Genomic DNA, 14,264 nt, shown 5'->3' with positions numbered 1-14,264 from the left:
TTGACATTTAGGGGAATTTTTTAAAGTCTCATTTTCCCATGAAATACTTGTTTATCAGCTCTTCTCATTCGCTCTCTGCAGAAGGGAACATTCTGTGGTTTCTATGGCTTTTCTTGTTCTTTGCAGGTGGCCTGTCATACATAGATACCAATAGTTTTCAGGAACTGGTATCCTGGAGACTGAAGGGGGGTGGTGTTGGTAGTTCCTTTGTGACATGTGCTGAGTCAGAGGCCCACATATCTTTTCTGCAGCCTGGGGCTGGGTGAGGGTCTGGTCCCTTCCAAAGCAAGCTTTATTTTACAGGAGCACCAGGAAGTGGCCAGTTGGCTTTTTCTTCCAAAGTCAGTATTCAGAGAGCAGACCTTCATTGCCTTTTGTGGTCCCATTTGAGGAAGTGTTAGGGTTCATAGAAAACAGCTGTCTAGATATTTGGCTGTTAGGATGAAATTTTAAAAAGCTCATGTTCAATAATCCATCATGCGTGAGGGGAATTATGGGTACCCAACCCCCACAGGGTCTCTGTGAGTTGTTTTCTAGCATAACCACAAGTACCTCCTGTTTTTCTAAGCTTTGCCCACTAACATCCTGTTATGAACCTTTCTTGTTATTGAAAAATTATGCCTTGCCCCCATCCCCTTCTTGTTTCATTGGCCGTGGGCGGGGGTTGTGGTTTCCTTGTTTATGGTGGGGGTGTGGGAGTGTGTTCTGCTAGCAGGTGGTGTTTTTCCATCTCCCTTTGTATATAAGCTGCTGGCTGCAATAAACCGATGAGGACCTGAGTTGTGTCCTTCTTAATCCTCAGACACTCGCCTGGTCTGGTTCTTTGGTCGCTGGTGCTGGGGCCAGTGACAGGGAATCATTAAGCTATCTCGAAAAACATTTTTGTTAAGGCAAAAGCACAATCATCACAGGTTATTTTTATAAGACACACAGTGACCATACATCACAGGGTCACAACTTCACTATTGATTGGAACATGATTTACAGGGTACATTAGGCTTAGGAAAAAGAAACTTAATAGTTTTAAGCTGTGGAAACTTAAAAACAATGTATAAAAAATGTGGTTTCTTAACAACATGGCTACTGTTTTGATTTCAAACAGCTATGGGCACTCAGCCTGGTGTTCACCTCCAGATCCACATCAGGATATGTGTGAATGTCAGTGAAGACTTTGACATAAATATTAGACTCAGAGGTCATTTCTGGACCATATTTTCTAACTTAACCTTACTACAGCATTAAAAATCACATTAAATCAGTTGTTCTTTAAAATGATGAAGCAATAATGTGTGGAGTAATCTTTTTGTACACTGTGAAGATCTGTCTTTGCCAAGGCCCCTCTGATTGGTTTAATACAGCTGAATGGCCAATAGCTAGGCAGGAGAAGAGAGGTTAGGTTTCCGGGGAGAGAGCAGAATAGATGAATCTAGCTGCCCAGAGACACCAGCTACACTGGGGCTAAGTTGGGCATACAGAATGGTGGAGAGGAAAAAAATGCCATGTGGCAGATCATAGATTAATAATGGAAGATTAAATTAAATTATAAGAACTAACTGGAGGAAAGGCTAAGCTAAGGCCAAGAGTTCATAAATATTTAGAAGTCTTTCTAAACATGTTTTCCATGATGCATTACCTTTTCCACCTCTATGCAGGGGGAGGATGAGCTAGGTACTACCTATACTTGGTGTGTCATGCTTTGTTGAAACCCTTGGAGACTGAAGATGATTAGACGGGGGGGGGGGGGGGAATAGATGTTTGTCTGGGAATAGGGACCTGGGGGAGGTGTAAATGTGGTTGTTATATAAAATGCATAAAACGTTAATTAAATAAAATTTAATAAAAAAATCATGCCACTATTTTCTGGCTGGGGGTCTAGACAAGTAAGTAAAATTTGCACAATCCCCTAATATGGGAGAGAAAAGTATCTTTTCAAGATGATTTTGAAACCAGCTTTCGTGTGCCTAAATGTGATTCTAAGTAATCAGAGGCTTCTGACAAACAGACCAAATCCAAACCTGGACTGGAAAATTTAAAGACCTTGTCTGTACATGAAAAAGCAAAAGCAAAAGCAAAAGGAAAAACAGAAACAACTAACTTAAAAAAACAACATGAATGAATAAAATGTGGTAAAACAGTTTGAGTAGAAGTTGGGCTTTGTTTCAATATGTAGTGCTTCATATAAATAATCCATGTTCAAAAAAAAAAAATCCATGTTCATCTGTAGTGACACTCTGCATGTCCCACACATGGATCCAACTCCACGGCTTGTAAAACAATTTTCCTGTGAACATTGGAATCCATACAGGGTAGGAGATTCTTCAGGGACACAAGAGAAGCTATAGTCACTGAACAAGGTTAAAGTTCAACTCTGACATTTACAAAGAACTCCATAATCCATCTCAGTATTTGTCACCTGTCATTAACTCCCATGAAGTTACTCTGCATAAATATTTCAAGTTTTGGAGGACTATACTAGAATTTCAACAGTATTCCCTTGTTTGTTTGTTTGTTGTCTTTCATAACCCCAGGTATGCTATCAGCTCATGATGAAAGACCCCCAGGAGCTCAGACCCCCAGGAGCTCAGACCACCAGGAGCTCAGCCCAGGACCTCGGTCACCCCAATCACCAGGCGGAGTCGAAAGCTTGATGCAAACTGCATGAGGCTTTATTGTTGTTTAATGAGCTAATCCAATGTTAGCTCGGGTCTTTCATCTATCCACCATGGCAGATGGCTAGGAAAGACTGCTCGAAGTGCCTGCATAGAGGTCTTATAGGGCAGCGTAAGGGGAGTGCCTAGGGGTACGCACAGGCTCAGGATTGGTGTGCCTCCAGGCTTGGAGGGTTTGGCCTGTGTTGATTGGTCAACTGATTGTTATGGCCCATAGGCCCTCCCAGGGTGGTTGCTATGCTCTGCACATCATTGCTGCACATCATTCACCCAGAGCTGTGAAGCATAGCACCACCAGCTAACTTCTGATTGGTTCCTTGTCATGAGGCCGGCATCTGACCTCCTAGTGACCAAGGCAAGGTCATGGCAAGCACATGTTACTGTCATGGTTGCCAAAAGGGGCAGGCATCTGACCTTCTAGTGACCAAGACAAGGTCAGGCAAGTACATGTTTCAGCTGTTATGGCTGCCAAAATGGGGAGCTGGTTCCTTCATTGATATGTCTCCTGCTTCTCTCCAAAGTGAATTGACCCAGCTCCTGGGTCAAACAGGTGTGTATGATGACTGTAAGAGCAAGGTAAACTCGAGAGGATGGACCTCAGAAAAAGCCACTCTGAGAAACTCCCTGCAGGGCACAAGGCTGATTCAGGTCCAGCCAAGGAACCATAAGCAGTTCCAAGGAGCACCCAAACTGTGCATACTCCGGATAAAGTGCCCCCATCTGGGTGGTCAGGCAATGACTAATTTTGGTAAATAACATCTGCTCATCACAACTGTCCTTGTGGGCTACTGTTAGTAACAATTTTGAAATTCCCCTAGCCCCCATGTCAGTGAATAAAATCACCTACTCTTATGCAATCCTGAACAGCCAAGGCACATACCACCCTGCTGTGGTTTTTTTTTTTTCCTTTAAAAACCCCTTTAAAAACGGAGGCCGGCTGGGAGTCCATTGGGACCTGTGGGGCTGCATGAGAAACGGGTTAAGGATATGGGGGAGGAGGGTGGTCAAGAAGGGAGACATCATCAATTTCAGGATAGATCCGTGGAGGAGCTGTTGGAGCGGGCGCCGGCGAATCTGAAGGAGGCACTTTCCGTGCTGCCGCGGCAACTGTGGCAGTCCCTTTCCCGATGTCCAAGGCTTCATCCAGGGTGGCGGGTTTTGGACTAGGTCCTGCCACACGATAATGTATGGAACCTGATCAGGGTGTCCCCCTGTGGCCTGAAAAATAATTCGCTTGACAGCGGAAATAACAGATAGATTAAAAGTTCCCCCCGAAGGCCATCCTACACCGAAACTTGGCCATTCGGAAGAACAAAAAGTCCGCCAAGGTCCTTTTCTGACCTCGACAGAAAGATTATGAGCCCGAGTCTTAACGTCCGTCCAATGGTCCAGGGTCAGTGTTAGTGGGGTCATCACAGTCTGTCCCATGTCTATCTCTATTACATACATGATAAAACAATCACCACGACAGAAAGACAAGAAAGCAAAGCGAGCTGTCGACCTCGAGTCAACCAGTAATTCCGAAAGGAATCAGGCGGCCGGGAAATGGCCCTATGACACAGATCGTCAAGGAGAAAACTTATCTCCCGACCTCCGTGGAGGTCCACCAGGCGTCCCTGGTCCTCCTCCTGTCCTCCCGGGACGTCTCCCAGGGCGAACAAACGGTGGACACCTGGACACGTCTATCCCCCGTCTACTCCGCTCCTCCCCCTGGAGAGCGGCCTCTAAAGAGCGTTTGCGAAAACGTAACTGCGATCGCACCAGATTTTTGAACAGGCCACAAACAAAGAGTCACAACAGAACAAAAATTCTTACCTCCAAGTGGGTCTAGGACCCCTGGGTGGTCGCGCAAATCCTGGGATGAGCCCCCAAATGAAAGACCCCCGAAGGGAGACCCTCGCTCAAATCTCGGGAATAGCGAGCACCCAGTGAGGCACCGAGACCGGACTTGCTGCAATCACACGAGGAAGTTTATTGAAAAAGGAATTGAATGAGATCTCAAGCCAGCATGCTGGGGTCGAGGCTCAGAGGAGTTCAACCCCGACCCAAACTTGTGACAAGCTTATAAAGGCAAAAAGCATAAAGGAGGGGAGGGGGACTAGGGAGGGAAATAGAGGAAGCCCAAAGTTACACATTCACTCATAAAGGCAAAAACCACAAAGGAGGAGGGGAGGACCAGGGAGGAAATAGGGGAAGCCCAAAGTTACACATTTACTCATCAGTTAAACTATGTGGACACACCTGGGGCGTTTGAACTTTTCACAGAGGTCGTTGAGACATCCTGTGGTTATCCCAGGAGCGGTTTTTTTTTGTTGTTGTTTTTATGAGAGTTCCAGGAGCGGCCGCCTGCAGGGGAGGGAGCCCCCAAGGTGACAAGCCCATGTTCTTATAGACAGGTAGTAATTTTTACTCTTCAAGCCCAACGTCTCTTGACTTTGTAATTCAAACAATTGCTTATCCCACAGTGTTTACATGTTTATGACTTCAACATGTCATGGAACAGTGGTCACCTGCCATTCTAGAAGGGAGGAGTAGACCTCCAGCAAGGAAAGATAAGAATGTCTAAGACAGATATACAATGGAAAACAGAAATCCTACAATATCACATGTGTGGCACCTGACGATCCTGACTGATGTGCCTGGACTCCAAGAATTGTGTCAACTCCAACTTTCATCTTTGTGCTCTGAAGAGGAGATAGCCTTTGTCTAGACTTTGCTATGTTCCAGTCATGGGGATATGATGGGTTTGCAACACAACTATATTACAGTGTTTGGAATCTGACAATCAAATACCATACTCTCTACCAGGGCAGCCTCTGAAGGTTTCACCTTCATCTCTTACTAGGAAAGGCAACCCCTTCTCTATGTCCCTTTAGACTCTAATACTTAGAAGACAGCCAAAGCTGTCTATGCACATTTCATTATGAGTTGATTCACTTTAACCCTGCTGCAAAGCTCCATGTTGTCCTACATGTTGCAACTAAGTGTCTGCTAAAGTAGTAAAAAGTGGACAGTGCCATCAAGCTCTGCTTCAATCTTGGGACAGTGCCAGACCCCATAGCAAGGTTTCCTTTGTCTCTGGGTTCTGACCTTGGAGAAACTTTCCTGGAAGTAGAGTTTTGTGCCTAAAGTTCTACAATTGTTGTGGGGGACCAAATAATTCTGTTATGGAATATTTTGGGGCCCAGCCTCCAGCTCCTGAAAACATGGAGCACCAGAAAGCTCCAGCTCACCATTGTATTGTTAACTGCCAGTAGGGCTACTATTGTTTACCATGGCCTCAGGTGTGGCTTAAGCTTTGAGTAGGCCCATGCCTGGGCTGAGGACTCTGCCTAGTGACCTAGAGTTGTTTAGGTAATGCTTGAATCAATAGAATCACTTGATGTTAGCTATATACATTATAATAGATGCTTCCTGATGCTGTCCCTGCCCTTGGAGGACTATTTAAATGGACTTCTCAATAAGCTTGGCATCAGCTGGGAGCCCTCCTCAGATGATATGGTGTTTCCTGTCTCATCATTAGCATCATTGGGTAATTAAACTTCCCTAGTCCACACACCTCCACTCAGAATCAGACCTGGGACTCTATAGCTGGCTCCGTTCACAGTCCTGAAGACATCGTTCTGGAACAATTGGCGCCGAAACGTGTGGCTGAGTACAGGAGACAGATGTGATGGACACCGCAGAAAAATAGAAGAGAAGTGCTCGCGGAAAGAAGTGATCAAGTGCGGTGAGTGAACGATGCTAAATCTGGAGTAAAATTGTATATACCTGTAAATATGGGACTAAGAATTAGCAAGCAGGTGACGGCGCAGTCAGTTAGCAAGATTTTAAAAAATAAAGGAACAGAAGTTGAGCAGCAACGCACACAGGATTTTGTAGAATTTGTAAAGCAGATATGGCCTGAGTTTCCCGAACATGGGAATATAGACTCCAACTTATGGAATGAGGTCCGATTGAGAATCCGACAGCATTATTATGAACAGGGGCCTGAAAGTGTATCTACAGATACCCTTTGGTTATGGACAATTATAAGGGAGAGCTTAGAATCAGGCACTAAGCTACAGGGGATATCTGCCTCAGAACTGGTTAGAGGGGTGATGAGGCCCTCCATCCCTACTAAGGAAAGACCAGGAAAAGAAGCATATGTAGAGAAAGGTGATTGGGAAAGGTAGAGTAGAGAGTTACTGAACACCATGGCCAAGAATCTTCACCTCTCTCATTTCTGACTAGGAATACAGATGAGCAGAGACCTAAAGGCAAGATGCAGCAAGAATTAAGAGGCTTGAAAGACTTAGTGGAATCCCTGTCACAAGAGGAGAAAACCTTGCAGGTTTCCTCAGGTCAGGGAAAGGTGCCTTTGTCTGCAACTGCAGCAAACACAGATCAGCCCAAGTTGCAAGCGTCCCTCAAGCCAGGACAGGCAGCTGCAACAGGGCAGATATCTCCAGTGCAGGCTATGTTAGAGAGTCAGCTGACAGAGGAAAGGGCATAAAAGGGTTCCCAGATAGTCAAGGGAACACAAGCAGAAAGCAAGTTCAAGCAAGTTCAAGCAGCTCAAGGGAACTAAAGATGGCCTGTGTTCAGTATGGACCAGCAATTTTTACCCAGATGCTGGTAGAGAATATGGCTGTAGAAGCTCCACCCCCAGGGGATTGTGTGGGGGACCAAAGTGTTTCTGCTTTGGAATATTTTGAGATTCAACCTTGGGTCTCACTAAACCTGGAGCACTGGAAAGCTCCAGCCCACTATTGTATTGTTAATGTCAGTAGGGCTACTTTTGTTTACCATGGTCTCAGGGTAATATGCCTCCTTATTTGCATATCTATGCACCTAAGCATCTGACTAGGCCTGCACCTGGGCAGAGAGATCTGAGGTGTGAGTAACTTGTGAGGAGAGAAGGTTAGGAGTTAAGAGGCAAGCAGCCAGAGCAGCGAGGGAACAAAGAGAGACATGGTTGCCTCGTGATATAAGCAGGATGGTTAAGAAACACCAGAAAATATGGCTAATAAAGAAATGACTCTAGTTCCACAACATGGAACTGAGAGCTCTCTGAAGATGACAAGATGCCTGTGTTTGGTCTTTATCGCCGTTGGGTTGCTCGGAGCTTCCAGGTCCACACACCCCCACTCAGGTAGAACCTCATGGACTAAGGCTGAGACATGCTGGGTCACGACAGGATTGGAAGCAGATAGCCAAAGCCTGCCTGTCTAGGGGAAATTATCTGTTGTGGAAGACAGAGTTTGCAGAGCAGTGTCAGGTCGCAGCTGAGAAAAATAGTGCCCAAGGACTTCCTGTTTCTTATGAGATGCTTGCTGGTGAAGGGGAGTACAAGGATATAGATCAGCAGTTAAATTTTGAGATGTTGGTGTACACACAGATTGGCGCAGTGGCCAAAAGAGCTTGGAATAAACTTCCAACTGCTGGGGCGCACATGGAGGATTTGACGAAAATCAAACTGGGGCCAGACAAACTGTTTCAGGACTTTGTCTCTAGACTAATGCAAGCGAGTCTAGAATAATGGGAGATACAGAGGCTGGACTTTTGGTTGTAAAGCAGCTAGCTTATAAGAATGCCAATGCAGCATGCCAGGCAGTGCTAAAGCCTCACAGGAAGAAGGGTGACATAGATGAATTCATTAAGATTTGTGCAGATATCGGACCAGCTTACACTCAGGGACTGGCGTTGGCAGCTGCCCTGCAAGGGACTTCAGTTAAGGATATGTTGTTTCCGCAGAAAAAGCAAGATGCAGTGAAAAAGAAAGGCATGAAGCCTTCTGGAGGTTGCTTTGGATGTGGTCAAAAGGGACATCGAGTTAGGCAATGTCCTAACAGGGGAGAGAATAGGGAACCGAGGTATATGCGGGGTAGGCACTGGGCATACGAATGTAGATCTAAGAGAGATGTCCAGGGAAATCCCCTGCAGGGAAACTACTATGGGGGCCTGCCTCAGGCCCCGAGACAAATCTATGGGGCAACTCAACTGAGGTTTCCTGCCCTAGAAGGTCCATCCAGTACCTCTACAGAGCCACGACAGGGAGCCCTGGACTGGACCTCTGTTCAGCCACAGACGGGTTTTAACGCCAGAGATGGGGATATCAGCGTTGCCCACTGGTGTTTATGATCCTTTGCCGAATGGGACTGTTGGATTGTTGCTAGGGACAAGTAGCACAATGATGCAGGGAATTTTTGTTGTTCCAGGAGTGATTGATGCTGATTTTGAAGGAGAGATAAAGGTTATGATTCATTCTCCCGATGGAGTTTCGGTGATAAGTTCAGGATAGAGGCTTGCTCAGTTGATTTTGCTTCCCCAGGTGAGAACAATCAGGTTAAGAGAGTTAAGAGAGGAGATTCTGGGTTTGGGTTTTTTTTGTAGGTTTTTTTTTTGTTGTTGTTTTTTTTTGTTTTTTTTTTTTTTTTTCCCGAGACAGGGTTTCTCTGTGTAGCTTTGGAGCCTATCCTGGCACCAGACTGGCCTCAAACTCACAGAGCTCCGCCTGCCTCTCTGCCTCTCTGGTGCTGTGATTAAAGGCATGCGCCACCAACGCCCGGCCTGGGTTTGGTTCTTCTGATGCCTGTTGGTTGCAGGCTATCAGTCCTCAGCACCCAGAGATTATTTTATATGAAAATGGCAGGGCCTTTTCCAGCCTTTTGGACACTGGCATGGACAGGTCAGTTATTACAGCCAGTCAATGGCCTTCCACATGGCCTAAAATGGTGACTATTACGAAGTTACAAGGAATTGGTCAGACGCAGAATCCTGAACAGAGTAGTGATGAGCTTTATTGGAGAGATGAGGAAGGTCATAAAGGGACTTTTCAGCCGTTCATTGTTCCTCATTTGCCTGTGAACTTGTGGGGCCAAGATGTTATGGCCCGGATGGGAGTGTACTTGTATAGCCCAAGTGCAATTGTTGCTAATCAGGTATCTCAGCAAGGATTGTCGCCCCATCTAGGAGGGGGCCAGGACAGTGAGAGAAAGGTTGTTCCCGCCTTAGCCAGCAGGAGACATCCCAATGCAGGGTTAGGACATTTTTAGCAGAGGTCATTGAGAAGCCTGCACTCCATGCAAATCCCATCATATGGAAAAGTGATGAGTCAGTATGGGTAGATCAGTGGTCTCTAACAGAAGAAAAAATACAGGCTGCTCAGCAGTTAGTGCAGGAACAGCTGGACAGTGGTCATATTGAGCCTTCAAATTCCCCATGGAATTCTCCTATTTTCGTGATTAGAAAGAAATCAGGGAAATGGAGGCTGATACAAGATTTGAGAAAAGTTAACGAAACCATGCAGTTGATGGGAGCATTACAGCCAGGATTACCCATTCCTGCAGCTGTCCCAAAGGTTACTTATAAGATTGTTAGGGACTTAAAAGATTGTTTTTATGCTATTCCCCTGGCTCCTCAGGACTGTCATAGGTTTGCATTTAGCATTCCTTCAGTTAATTTTAAAGAACCCATGAGGAGGTACCATTGGAAGGTTTTGCCCCAGGGCATGGCCAATAGTGCAACTTTATGCCAAAAGTTTATGTCTCAAGCTATACAAATGGTTAGGGACAGATTTCCACAGGTCTATATTGTTCATTATATAGATGATATTTTGCTTGCCCATAAATGTGAAGAGGTTCTGCTTGAGACATAAGGACAGCTACAGCAAAGTCTCAAGAGAGCAGGCTTAGTGATTGCTCCAGAGAAGGTACAGAGACAGCCACCTTTTCAATATTTGGGTCATATGTTATATCCTAAAGAGATTAGACCTCAGAAGTTAGAGATTAGAAAAGATAGCTTACAGTCCTTAAATGATTTTCAAAAATTAATAGGGAATATTCAATGGTTACACCCTTTTTTTAAGAGAGCCTATTAGTGGTTTGAAACCTCTGTGTGATATTTTAAAGGGAGATAGTGATCCAAATTCACCTAGAAAGCTAACAGAAGAAGGTAGACGAGTCCTACAATTGGAGGAGGCGATTCAGCATCAACAAATATGTTATATTGACTATGCAAAGACATGGGAGGCTTATGTACTCCCCACAAGGCATAGTCCGACTTCTGTGGCAGGAGGGACCATTACTCTGGCTACACCTACCAGTCTCTCCAGCCAAAGTATTAGACCCTTATTTTGAAGCAGTAGCCTGCATGGTACAAAAATGCTGTGTGGAATCTAGGAAGTATTTTGGCAAAGAGTCAATATAATACATGTCCCTTATATCAAGCAACAGGTTAACTGGTTGTTCCAGAACAGTGATTCTTGGGTGATTGCCTTTGCTAAGTTTTCAGGGAGAATTGATAATCAGTTTCCAGCTCATGGACTGTTGCAATTTACGCTAATGCATCCTTTTATATTTTCAAAAATTGAAAAAGCAATCCTGTAAAAAATGCTGTTAGTTTTTATTGATGGCTCATCCAATGGGAGAGCCGCCTATATTATTGATGGAAAGAAATATGTGGAGCAGATAACTCCGGCTTCAGCTCAAATAGTCTAATTGTGAGCTGTTGCGATGGTCTTTCAGCTCCTAGTAAATAATTCATTTAATTTGTACACTGAGAGTCATTATGTCTTTAAGCCTCTCCAGGTAATAGAGACAGTTCCATGCATAGGGTCTAGTAATAGTCAAGTCAGAATGTTATTTGAACAAATTCAAAATGCAATTCACCTGAGAAAATTGCCATGTTTTGTGAGTCATATAAGAGCCCACTTGAACCTTCCAGGGCCACTATCCGAAGGAAACAGATCTGCAGATAAACTAATGAAACTAGTTGCTCTGTCTCAGGTAGAGAGAGCAAGGGCAGTCTCATGACTTTCACCATCAGAATAGCAGGAGTTTGAGAAAACAATTTGGCCTAACCAGAGAGACTGCTCGCCAAATCATCAAACAATGCGGAGTGTGCCCACAGTGTCTGCCTGTGGCTAATTTAGGGGTAACTCCTCGAGGCCTGATCCCCAACCATTTATGGCAAATGGATGTGATTCACATCTCGGTGTTTTGGCAGGTTGAAATACATGCACATGGCAATTGACACATATTCAGGTTTCTTAATGGCCACTCCACAAACAGGAGAGGCCACCAGACATGTTATAAGTCACTGTTTAAGATGTTTTGCTTACATGGGAGTGCCAAAAGTTATAAAATCAGAAAATGGGTCTGGATATACTAGCAAAGCTTTCCAGCAATTTTGTGCTCAATGGAAAACTGATCACAAAACAGGTATTCCTTATAATCCCCAAGGACAAGGAATAGTAGAGCAGGCCCATAGTCCCCTAAAAACACAGCTGAAAAAGATAAAAAGGGGGGAGCTGTGCCCTCAGTCTCCACACGATGCATTAAACCACGCACTGTTTATCTTAAACTTGTTAAATGTGGATGCCAGTGAGCAATCTGCTGCAGACAGATTCTGGCATGATGGAACTCGAGCGAATTTTGCTCTGGTCATATGGAGAGATTCATGTACCAGGCAGTGGAGGGGACCTGACCCCATAATTCTCTGGGGCCGAGGGCATGTCTGTGTTTTCTTGCAGGAGGAGAACTAGGCGCGCTGGCTACTGGAACAATTGGTGAGATGTGTGGAACAGAGAAACGCGACCTGGGCCCACAGGAAACCGTCTGAAACAGCTGGAGTGAAACACTGGACCTGTATTTCCCGAACCTTGAGGACATCTGACCTACAGCTGGAGGAAAAAAAGAAGACACACCCAGTTCCAGTTTTGAGATGCTGTTCAGAGCCTCAGCTGCCCTACAGATGGAATACTTAGACCTCTCTGAATCCGTGAGTGCTCATCCAGGAGCAGGCTAAGAACTTGACAACAAACAGCTTGCTTTCTTGCCACAAACAGACACACAAAACTGTTTTGCCAGTTTTCCCTTTGGGAAAAAGGACCCATTTAGGACAGTCGGATACTGGCATAAACCAGAGTGGCAGAAGCTCCTTCACAATGCTTAAACAAGACATGGACAAAAGACTTTTTAGTTAACTTTCAAAGACTGATATTACAAAACTGATGTTAGAACTTCGGACTTTGAGCAAGAAATAGGAAGGTTCAAGGGGCATTGAGTCCCAGGCAGGGAATAAAGAAAAAAGGTTTAGAATTGTGAAATTGTTCACACCCCACAGATTGTGAGAATATCTTACTGTCTTGTGATTGTATTGTAACTCACCCTAATGTATGTTCATGAGGTTGTTTATGTCTGTAATCTTCCTATATGTGTTATGTAATTGTTACTAGATATTAGAAGTCAAAGTTCATTCTAACAGCAATATAACATGTAATTTACAAGCCTTAGGACAGAAGTATGTTTTAGGGAGCAAACTTTAATAAGGTCCATATCAGAGGCACTAGAGGCATTGCCACACAGATTTTAAAAGGCCATTTTAACCTTTACATGTCTTCATCCGCAGGAGAACTTTTGCAGACATGGGAGCTGAGGTGCTATTCTCCTGGAGGTTTCTTGCTGATTCAGAACGCTTGGAGCTGGATCATGGCTCATCCCCCACTAACCCTATTTGTTTTACAGAGGCTGATTCCAGCCAAAGACGGGTATGGTTTTCCTTGCCTTCAGGGAATCCTAAGACAGAACACACATGACGGAATGTGTGATTCCATGACGGGCACCCCTGGTAGGTTGAAGGGAACCCCCTAAGACAGGCGCAGTTATCTGTCCCGGTGCAGAGGCACAGGTTTCTTTTTATTAATTTAAGAGAGAAGTATTATGGAGGACCAAATAATACTGTCATGGAATATTTTGGAGCCCAGCCTCCAGCTCCTGAAAACATGGAGCACCAGAAAGCTCCGCCTCACCATTGTATTGTTAATTGCCAGTAGGGCTACTATTTACCATGGCCTCAGGGTAATATGCCTCCTGATTTGTATCTCTGTGGCTTAAGCTTTGAGTAGGCCCATGCCTGGGCTGAGGACTCTGCCTAGTGACCAAGAGTTGTTTAGGTAATGCTTGAATCAATAGAATCACTTAATGTTAGCTATATACATTATAATAGATTTTCCTGATGTTGTCCCAGCCCTTGGAGGACTATTTAAATGGACTTCTCAATAAACTGTGACTGCTTGGCATCAGCTGGGAGCCCTCCTGAGATGATATGGTGTTTCCTGTCTCGTCATTAGCATCATTGGGTAATTAAACTTCCCTAGTCCACACACCTCCACTCAGAATCAGACCTGGGACTCTATAGCTGGCTCTGTTCACAGTCCTGAAGACATCAGTCCAGAATAAATTGTCCCTCTCCTTTCAAATGAAATTGCACTTCCACAAGAGAGAGAATTCCATGGATGAGCTCTTGGCTCAGAGCGCAAGTATTGTGGGCTCAAAGTACCAGGATTGCCAATATTGATTGACCTTACTCTAACAATTACAGCAGATTTCACATGGTCTATAATTTCAAAGTCACTGTAGTTAGAATGAGAATGGCCCCTGTAGGCTCATACAATGGTATGTTTGGCCACCAGTTAGTAGGAACAGTTTGGGAAGGATTCTAAGGTGTGGCTTGTCATAGAGATGTGTCACTGGGGGTGGGCTTTGCATATGCAGAATCCCAAGCCATCTCAGTTAGGATTATCTGCCTCCTAGTGTGGATAAATATGAAAGC

The sequence above is a fragment of the Cricetulus griseus genome, chromosome 2 (genome assembly GCF_003668045.3).
Source record: "Cricetulus griseus strain 17A/GY chromosome 2, alternate assembly CriGri-PICRH-1.0, whole genome shotgun sequence".
Classification (NCBI taxonomy): domain Eukaryota; kingdom Metazoa; phylum Chordata; class Mammalia; order Rodentia; family Cricetidae; genus Cricetulus; species Cricetulus griseus.
The sequence above is the reverse complement of the archived record's forward strand: the minus strand, read 5'-3'. Positions refer to the sequence as shown.